The sequence below is a fragment of the Magnolia sinica genome, chromosome 10 (assembly GCF_029962835.1).
Source record: "Magnolia sinica isolate HGM2019 chromosome 10, MsV1, whole genome shotgun sequence".
Classification (NCBI taxonomy): domain Eukaryota; kingdom Viridiplantae; phylum Streptophyta; class Magnoliopsida; order Magnoliales; family Magnoliaceae; genus Magnolia; species Magnolia sinica.
The window spans coordinates 66267052-66277866 of NC_080582.1; the positions used below are offsets into that span (position 1 = coordinate 66267052).

The window sequence follows — 10815 nt, forward strand, 5'->3', positions numbered from 1 at the left end:
TATGGAATTTTGAACCGGTTCCTCTTGAGGTTTCACTTGATTTGGATTTTGATTGAAGAAACCTTGAGGAGTAGCCGTTTGTCCATTCCTCCAACTAAAGTTTGGATGATTTTTCCAACCAGGATTGTACGTATTGGAGTTAGGTCTAGTAAAAGGTCTTTGATAGTTGTTTACGGCATTGGCTTGTTCATTCAACACTCCTCGAAAGGCGGGTATTGTAGGACAATTTTCAGTTGTATGAATGTTGCAATCACAGATGCCGCAAACAATTTCATTAACCTTATCCTTCTTTCCTTCCATGGCCTCAACTTTCCTTATGAGCGTAGTCACTTTACACTTGAGATCATCCTCTTCTTTCAAGAGATATAATCCACCTTTCTCCTTTAATTGAGTCGGCCTAGACGTGGTGTTCGACTTTGGATAATAGTCCCATGATTGTGTTTTTTTTCAGCAAGACTATCGAGGTAATCCCATACCTCGTCAACATCTTTATTAATGAACTCTCCATTACACATTGTCTCGACCATTTGGCGCATGGAAGATGTCAGTCCATCATAGAAAAAATTTGTAATGCGCCACGTTTCAAATCCGTGTTGTGGGCATGAACTGACCAAATCTTTGAACCTTTCCCAACATTGGAAGAATGTTTCATCTTCCTTTTGGGCAAAGTTCATGATCGCTTTTCTGAGGGTAATCGTTTTATGATGTGGGAAGAATTTTTTTATGAATTCCCTCTGCATGTCATTCCATGTGCCAATGGATCTAGGACGCAATGAATGTAATCATGTCTTAGCCTTCTCTTTTAAGGAAAAAGGAAAGAGTTTCAGCCTAATTGTATCCTCATACATTAGGAAAATATAATGTAGCTATAATCTCATCGAACTCTTTCAAATGTAAATATGGACTTTCTGATTTAAGTCCATGAAATTTGAGAAGGAGTTGGATAACTTCTAGCTTGATATCCATTTGTCCTGTGTTTTCAGAAAAAATCATGCATGAGGGCGTACTCACTCTCACCGGTTGTAGATAATCTCGTAAAGTACGAGGCGGGGGTGCCTGATGCACCTCATTCTCATCTTGGGTATCCTCCACCCTGGGTGGAAGTAGAGGAGGTTGGTCTTCAGCCATAACTTCAATTAACTCAGGGGATTTCGAGCGGTGTCTAGTCCTGCGATGGATAGTCAACCCCTCAACCAATCCTCCTTCAGTCAAGAGACGTCGAGTGTCGTCACGGGCCCACTTGGGCATGAAACACTCGCAGCCCTCAATTTAAATTTGAAACCTAATCCTAAGAAAGAAAATCTAAAAAGAAAGAGAGGGTTGGAAAGGAGTTACCAAATTGGAGGCCCTAAGTTGAAGACCTGCAAAATAGAAAAATAAGTTAGATTCTAAAAAGGAAAATAACAATCCTTTAAAAGAAAGATAGCGGTGAACTGATTTCTAAAAGAAGGAATTCCTAAAAGAAAGTAGAAATTTCTAAAATAAATTAGGAAAGTCCTAAACTAGAAAGTAAATTACTAAAAGAGAACTGAAAAATAGAAAGTAGGGAAGGAGCTTACCGAATTAGAAATTTCTATCTTAAAGGCCTACAAAATAGGAAGGTTAGTTTCTAAACAAAAATTCAAAAAATAAATTTGGAAACAAAATTAGATTCTAAAAGAGTTAAAATTAGAAAGTTACTAAAGAAATAAAAATAGAAAGTTAATTCCTAAAAAGGGAAATAACTAACCTAGTTCTAAAAACAAAATAGGAAAATTTTCAAAAATAAACTATTTCCTACAAATAGGAGAATACTAGAATTAGAAGATTTCTAAAATTTAAACCCTAATTTTAAAAGTGGAAAAAGTAGAGAAATTAGGAAGGAATTACCAATTTAGGAACTTATGTCAGGATCCTACAAAACATGGAAACAAGTTAGTTCTAGAAATCAATTAAAAACCTAAAACTAAAGTTATTAAACTAATCCTAAACCTAATTAATTTCAGAGAATCGCAACCGTCAGTCCCCGGCAACGGCGCCAAAAACTTGTTCACTCCCCAAGTATAGGGTTGTGATGTAGTAATAAACTCGGTAAGACCGAGGTCGAATCCCAAAGGACTGATACCTGTGCGTTATCTGAAACTAAGTAGAACTAGAATTGGACTAAGACGTAATCTAAATCAAATAGAATTTAATGAATAATTATGGAATAATTATCGAAAACTTAAGGAATTCAGAGGAAGGAAACTAGGGATTCAGAGGATCCACTTGTAGAGATCAGGGAGATCTTATGCCTGCATCAAGAATTATTGAATTTAAACTGAACTTACTTGATCTGGTTTTCAAGAGATGAAAGGTATATGAATTAGAATGGATTCCATCATCTAACCATGCCCAGGAGACAAAGCAAACAACAGGATTAAACTAATTACCAACCAATCAATAGTGCATGAAAGTTAGGAAGGGTACCGTCATCCGACCATGCCCATGAGACGATGGTGAACAACAGGGCTTCCTGACGTCATAAACATAAAAGGAAAGAAACATGCTCAAAGCTATCACAAACCCATTGTAATTTCAATCACAATAGACCATTAAAAACTAAAAACATCCCTTAATAATTAAACCACAATCAAGATCAATTCACAACTAAATAATTAAATCAACAAATAGAGTCTCCCATCTCACTACAAGCTTCACCTCTTAGCCCTAGCTAAGAGGTTTAGCCCGTCATGATCCGGCTAACCTTAAACAAAAAGGAAAAAAAAAAACTTTTCCTCTCTATCTCTCTCCCTGCTCCACGTCCAGCCAATCTCCCTCCTCCAGCGTGCTCCACGGCTCCAGCTTCTCCTTCAATCCCTCCTTCAATGCTTTCTCCAAAAACCAAAACCGACCTCCCCAGCCCTCCTCCACATTCTCTCTTTATCTTTGAGGTATGAAGAGAGTCCCATTTGTGGCTGGAATCCGTGGAAAGTTTACGCAGCCAGCTACTCAAACCGCGTTCGTAGAAATGCAAACCGACTTGCGTTTGGAATGTGATTACAAGACAGTAATCGTCCTTGGAGTTAAAATTTCTCCATGGCTAGGGTGAAGACCCACTGTGTGAGCTTTTAGACGGATCGAGTCAGAGCTCCGATTGTCATCTGGGCCGTACATCGCCCCACGACGTCGGATGCGCGTCCGTGCGTTACGCATGCGCAGGGGTCGATCTGTGATGATCGGTGGGGCCCACTGCAGCTGACGTTTGATGAATTCACGCCGTCCATCAGCTTAGTCTCAAGAAATCGTTCAGAATTGATCGGTTTTGGATTGCTTCTGACGTGGTCCACTTGATTTCCCATCTTGCCATCCAACTTGCGTTTGAACACTATTTTCCTGTGTGAGCAAGGATGGGGCTGGAAGAACCTCCTGTTTACGGTCATTTTTACCTTGAGGAACGAATGGACGGTCCAGATTGCCCACTTGATCGAAGGTGGTGGCCCACAAGGCTTCGTCCGTAGCCCCTGTTTCGTAACAGGGCTGCAAAATTTTCACTGCTTGAATTTGAGTGGGTCAGTAGTGGCTGACCGGTTTGATGCGGTTTGATGCACCGTGAGTGTACATGCGCTGTGCACACACACTCGCATAAAGTGGGACCCACCTTGCTTTTTTTGGAAAATCCATATCGTCCATCTGGTTTCCCATCTAATTTAATGCGGTGAGACCAAAATTGGAGTATATCCAGATATCAGGCGGGCCCCAAATCACTGATTTATGGGCTGATCTGTCCGTTGGGCCACTTCTAGAGGGATCCAATGGCTGAAATTTGATGTGTACGGTTACTTTTTGGTTCTCGAGCCATGTATAAAGTTTCGAGCCGAACTGATGATGGAAACCCAGTGCTCTTGCATTGTGGCTGACTTTCAGGCCGCTTGAGCTTCAGTTTCTCGACTTTCACGGATCCCTGGCATATAATTCCGTCGATCTTGGTCCCCTGGAGTCCCGTCCAATGCCTTGGTGATGCCAGTGTTAAATCCATATTTTTAACGTCCTTTCCAGTCCACGCTCGTAGATTCACCTTGCATCACAACATGATTACAATAAGGCATTACACAGTATCATGCTCGTAAATCCAGCTAATAAGTGGGGTCTAGTAAGTTTTATAGGCCCCACAATGATGTGTCGAACATTAACACTGTGGATTTGATGTGTCCCCTTTAGGTTATGAGATATCTCAAAAATCATCGGTAATGAAACTCAAGTGGGCCATACCATTTAAAACTATGTGAAGACATCCTAAAAAATATAAAAGCACTTGGTGGGGCCCACATGAGTTTTGGATGCGGTTGAAACTTGGTCTGACCCCTCATCCAAGTGGGACACACATAATGAGTGGGTTGGATATGCGAATCACATTTAGGCAAGCCCAATATATGATTATGAATGTTTTAAGGAAACCTTTCTCCACTACATTTAAGTGAGTTACTCGTTACCTTTACGAGAGTAAACTCTGTGGGGTTCACCGTTATTTATTTATTTTATCCACTCCATTCATCCATGTTAACAGATAATTTGAGGTCTAAAGAACAAAAAGGAAGCATATCCAAAGCTCAAGTGGACCACACCACAGGAAATAGTGTGATTGAACCTCTACCATTTAAAATTTCTTGGAGGCCATAGAAGCTTTGGATCAAGCTGATGTTTATGTTTTCTATTCATTTATATATTTTTGATATTATGAATAACCTTTAACTATTTTTGGACAATTTGATCAGTCCGAACATGAAGAGTAAATAACTTAAGATGTTTAAATCAAAATTCACTCAAATTGTTGATCAATCTTATTTGCCCAATATCTTTCTCATATTTAGTGAGCGAGGCGAGTAACTAGTCAAATTGAGGGTAATGATTCAGCAAAATAGAGTGAATGGACCAGACATGTAAAATGGGCCCATCATGATGTGTGTTGAACATCAACACCGTGCATTTGATGTCTTCCCTTTTAGCTTATGAGATATCTCAAAAATCATCCGTATACAAAACTCAGGTGTTGATTACCATCTAAAACTATGTGAAGACATCTAAAAAAATATAAACAGTACAATATTGGATGTCATACCATTTTGGGGCCATAAAAGTTTTGGATCAAGCTGATTTTTATTTTTTCCCTTCATCTGGCCCTGTATGACCTAATCAACATATTGGATGTCAAATAAACAGTACAGTAAGCCTTAGGAGGATTTTAATGATGGATATCCAATTACTATTGATTTCATGTGGTGTGGTGCACCTAAGATTTCTATGGTGGGGTCCACTATAAATTTTTATCTGCCTCATTCTTTAGTTCATGACGTAAAATGATATCTCAAAATGGATGGACGGTATGGATATAACAAATGCATCATAGTGGGGCCCACAAAACTTGGTGGATATTGGTTAGTGCTCTATGGGTCCCACCATGATGTATGTGTTTTATCCATGCCGTCCATCCATTTTTACAAATCATATTAGGGCTTGATGTAAAAAATGAGAGGGATATAAATCTCAGGTGGACCACACCACATGAAAACAATAGTGATTGGATATCCACCATTAAAACCCTCCTAAGGCCCACTGTACTTTTTATTTGACATCTAATCTGTTGATTAAGTCATATAGGCCCAGATGAAGGGAAAAAAATATCAGATTGATCCAAAACTTTATATGGTCCCCTGTTGAGGGTCGAATATTGCATATTAGACCCCAGTTATTACATGTTTTTACGAACATGATACTGTTTAATGCCCTATTTAATCGTAAGACTGAAAAGGATGCTTAAAGCATGTATTTAACACTCTGATGACACCAAAGGCAAGGGATAGACCTCAGGGGACCAAGCTCGAAGGATTTACACGTCAGATATCCTAGGAAATCAAGTCATTCACATTAAAGAGGCCCGAAAGTCATCTAGTACATAAGATCATAAGGTTCCCACCATCTGTTTGGCTTGAAACTGTATATATGTCCTGAGGACCATAAATTAACCGTACACGTGAAAATTCATCCCTTAGATCAGTGTATAAGTGACCTGATGGGCAAGATCAGACAATAACCATTAAGAAAGCACCTTAGATATCCTTGGGCGATCGGGACCCAAACTGAACCGATGGAAAGAGCATGAAAAATAGTGGATATTCGCCAAATTTTACTTCTTTTGGACGGTGCAGTAGGGAGGAACGAATGACAGACTATTCTAAAAGGGAGAGTGGCAAATTTGTAAATAAACAAAATTCCATATGCATGCACATAAAGGATAATAGAGGGTTGCTTGAACGGTGGGTAATGCCTCATCACAGGTGGATAGTGTGGCCCACATAGAGTTCAGTTCTACTTCATACTTTGACCCATGGGCTTACACGTTACTGAGAAAATGATGAATGAAGTAGATCCCCGAGAATATCATCAGAAGTGGCCCCACCTATTTTTTGAAGAAAGCATCCAAACAGTTCTCTTCTGGCGAAACACGTCTAGTGACAGACCTGCTTACGTAGGGTTTTGACAGTGAGCCCCACCCATCAACACTTTTCATGATCTGGACCGTCCAATATGTCCCATGGGGCGGCAACAACTCATGCCTAGGTGGCAGAATTGCATAAGATCGCGAAGATTGGTTTTCAGCCCTTCAAAATCAATTCGGATGGCAGTTTAAAAAACTCAATGGGCCGCGTCCACACAAAACCAAAACCATCCATATTCGGTTGAAATTTCGACACGCATTCAATGGACAGACTGAATTTCCAAGCTAGCATCGACCAGGGGCCCCAAAGCTGATGCAAATCAAAATTTTCCGCAAAATCGGTTGAAATTTTGACACTTATTCAATGGGCCGCCCTTCCATCAGAAACCCGCGCGCCCTTTTCTCCCGCTCGCAGAAAACCTCCCCGTGAAAACCCATCTCTTAATATCTCTCTTCATCTCTCTCTCGAACTCAGCCTCTCCATCTCCCTCGCCCTCTCTCAGTCCCCTCTTTCTCTCACGCCTCCTTTCCCTTCTCTCTATCTCTCTCGCCTCCTGTCACATCTCTCTCTCTCTCTCTCTCTCCTCTCAGAGCTCGGGAACCCTATTTTCGGCGTGGACTCGTGATTGGGGCTCCAACTTAAATAGGAACTCGTTCTTTTCCTCAAAGCTCGACCCTAACCCATTTTGAAGGTGGTCCCTAATCCCATTTTGAATTTGGGAATTTTGGTACCTTAATCCCAAATCGAATTTGGTGGTTTTGAAATTGAGGATTTGGGTACCCAAATCCCACTTCGAATTTGGGGATTATGGTACCCTAATCACATTTCGAATTTAGGGGTTTTGAAATTAGGGATTTTGTACACCCGGCCTGGTGGATATCGAATCACTATTGTTTTTCTATGGTATGGTCCACCTGAGATTTATATTCCTATCATTTATATTCCTATGGTATAGTACATGTAGAGAAGGGCATTACTCGGAAATCTCTAGTCGAGTTGTTACTACTACTATTACTGTTACTGCTCAAACTTCAAGTGTAGGCTATCAAGAACATGAGATTTACAGTGGATAGAATTAAATTGTGCTGGTATTGGTAATGTGTTGCAAAAAATTTGTATGGTGTTCAAATGATAATTTGAACCCTGACTACAACTGACTATTTTCAATATCAACAATGCTTTCAGTACAAACTTCTTGTTTTCATTGATGGGCTGTCTTGATTTCTATTATTTAGTTAAATTTAGATGATGGATTTTTCATTTATTTCCTTATCAGAAATGGGTTCTCTTTAATTTTCTCTTCTAACCTTTTTTTTTTGTCTTTTTTATTTGATATTTTCTTTTCTAAATATTTTTTATTTGGATTTTTATTCTAATTTTGGTTTTTTATTGTGAGATTTTTTATCTGGGTCTTTTTCTTTAATATATATTTATGTAGGAAAAATAGTGATAGAATCTTAGGCTTTACTTGACTCTTCCGCTATACACATGTCATAGTTTTATGACAATCCAAACCATCCAAATAGCTGACCCAATTGTGATTTATTTGGAATTTTGAATTTGCCACCGTATTTGGCAGTGATTAATATATGGTATTTTTTTTTAAAATTATTATTTTCAACAATGTTTCTAGTCCAACTAGTTGAACCATTAGTCATTTTCCACCCAGTGAGTTACTTCCAACTGAGCATGTTTGTGCGACATCCAACCTTCCAATAGGTTGGGTCCACCATGAGGATAGTCTTGCATAAAAATCAGTCCCATCTACTCATTAGGTGGGTCAGACTAGCAACAATGTTTATTCATTAATAAATAACAAAATATAATAATTTATTTATTTTCAGGGATATAAGCCACAATAACTTTGTTAATTGGCTCCCACCATAGGTGGGGAATTTGTCAACTGCAACAACTGTAAGTTCTGTTTATTTTTATTTTAAAAAAATTTATTAAAGTATTCTTCTTTAGAAATACTATATGATGTGTTTGGAATTATGAATTTGCCACCCAATTTGTTAGTTGTTAACATGGGATAGTTTTATTTATTTATCTATTTTAGAAGGTTTTAAGTTCAAAACTTGTTGGACCATAAGTTATTATCCATCCCTTAAATTATTGCCAACCTATCATGTTTGTGATGATACCAACCCTTCCAATTGGTTGGTTTCGCCATGAGGATACCCTTGTACAAGAATCAACCCCAACCTCTTATTAGGTGAGCTATACCATTACAACAATGTTTGACTATTGATGAATATCAAAGTATAATTATTTATTTCTTTTCAGGGATATAAGCTTCAATAATTTCATTGGTTCACTCCCACCTCAACTGGGGAATTTAGAAAGTCTGCAACAACTGTAACTTTTTTTTTTCAAATCTAATTAGTTATTCTTCTTCAAAAATGCCATAGGCTTTATTATTTATTGATTTTAATAACTTAACTTTTAAAAAAAATGCCATAGGTTGTGTCTGGAATTTTGAATTTGCCACCGCATTTGGCAGTAATTAATATGTGCTGGTTTTATATTTTATATTTTTCTTTTTGAGAAGGTTTTAAGTTCAGCCACTTGTACCATACGTTACTATCTACCCAATCAAATACTTGCAACCTATATATTTGCATGACATCCAACCTTCTAATAGGTTGGCTCCATCATGAGGATAGACCTGTACAAAAATCAGTCCATACACTTGTTAGGTAGGACAGACCATAATAACAATGGTGAGCTATTGATAAATAACTAAATATAATTAGTCATTTATTTTCAGGAATATAAGCTACAATAACTTCAATAATTCACTCCCACTTGAGCTGGGGAAGTTGGCGAGTCTGTGACTACTGTGAGTTCTGCTTTTCTTTCTTTATTTTATTTAATTATTCTTCTTAAGAATGCCATTTGAAGTGTTTGGAATTTCAAATTTGTCATGAAGTTTGGTGGTGATCAATATGTTATATTTTATTTATTTATTTATTCATTTATTTTCTCTAAGAAGGTTTCAAGTCCAATTAATTGGACCATAATCCATTGTCCACTAAGCTACTTTCAACCTATCATGTTCATGTAACATCCAATCCTTCCAATAGGTTGGCTCGACCCTGAAAATAGCCTTGTCCAAAAATTAGCCCATCCACTCATTAGGTGGGCCTATCATATGAAAGAACAAGGCATGCTTTGTGTAGAAGTACTTCACCTCTGATCTTCATCAGGAGGTCCTGGAGACAGACAAAATCCTTATCTAGTTGGTTTTCGTTGCCCAAGCGGGCTAGCCCATCTGCTACTCTATTAGCTTCCTTCATGACATGCTAAAAAGAGATGTTTGGGATGAACAGTTTTGATGTTTCCAGGTGGCAGTTCAAGGTTAGTCGTGAATTCCAAAGGCAATACTCTTTTATTAATAGGCTACCTAGTACTCATAAACAGGCGTATTATGGATGTAGACATTGTTTTCATTAATAGGCCACCTAGTACTCATAAACATTCATTGCAAGCATTTTGTCTATGTGCATGACGACCATATTGTTAAGATCAATCCACTTATTTTCATTTATAGAAACTAGTGGATGACAAATTCACAGAAAGACAAATAGCATCAGTGGCCACAGATTGCAACCTAGATTTAAACAAGGTTCGAGGTGCCATCAACAATACTAACATAATCCTCTAGGTCAGATTGTTGATTGGACCTGATTTTATTTAAATGATCTTGATAATCCATTTTATTTAAATGAGCAGACCCGGATGTGCGTCGGAGCTATCCGGATGTTGAGCGGGGGTCCTTGGAAGGTGGGAACCGCTGTTATGACCATGATGAAGCTGTCCATTTCCTATGGACATTATTGGAGGGGCCTGACTTTTTAGACAGGCCGTGTTTATATCTGTATTTGCTCGAAATTGATGAAGTAGACCCGGATGTGCGTTGGAACTATCCAGATGTTGAGAGGGGGTCCTTGGAAGGTGGGAACCGCTATTATGACCATGATGAAGCTGTCTATTTTCTATGGACAGCATTGGAAGGGCCTGGCCAATTGGAGCAAGCCGTGTTTATATCTATATTTGCAGGGATCACACCCTTAACCTATAACCTAAACCTATTCTCAAATCCCAAAACCTATAACTACAACCTAAACCTATAACCTATAACCTAAACTCAATTCCCTAAACTTTAACCTACAACCTAACCTAAACCTATTCTCAAATCCCAAAACCTATAACCTAAACCTTAACCTAAACCTATAACCTATAACCTATAACCTGAACCTATAACCTAAACTCAATTCCCTAAACCTTAACCTATAACCTAACCTAAACCTATACTTATAACCTAAACCTATTCTCAAATCCCAAAACCTATAACTAT

General features: G+C 38.4%; 1 long non-coding RNA gene and 1 other non-coding gene across 2 annotated transcripts; both read left to right on the forward strand.

Moving 5' to 3' along the window:
* Positions 1-585: 585 nt before the first annotated feature.
* LOC131217730 (small nucleolar RNA R71) lies at positions 586-692 on the forward strand. Its single transcript, XR_009157321.1, has one exon. It is a non-coding gene; the product is annotated as a small nucleolar RNA R71 (small nucleolar RNA).
* Positions 693-8688: 7996 nt separating this feature from the next.
* Positions 8689-10303, forward strand: LOC131257519 (uncharacterized). The gene is made up of 3 exons (XR_009177475.1): positions 8689-8813; positions 9226-9297; positions 10009-10303. It is a non-coding gene; the product is annotated as an uncharacterized LOC131257519 (long non-coding RNA).
* Positions 10304-10815: the final 512 nt, after the last annotated feature.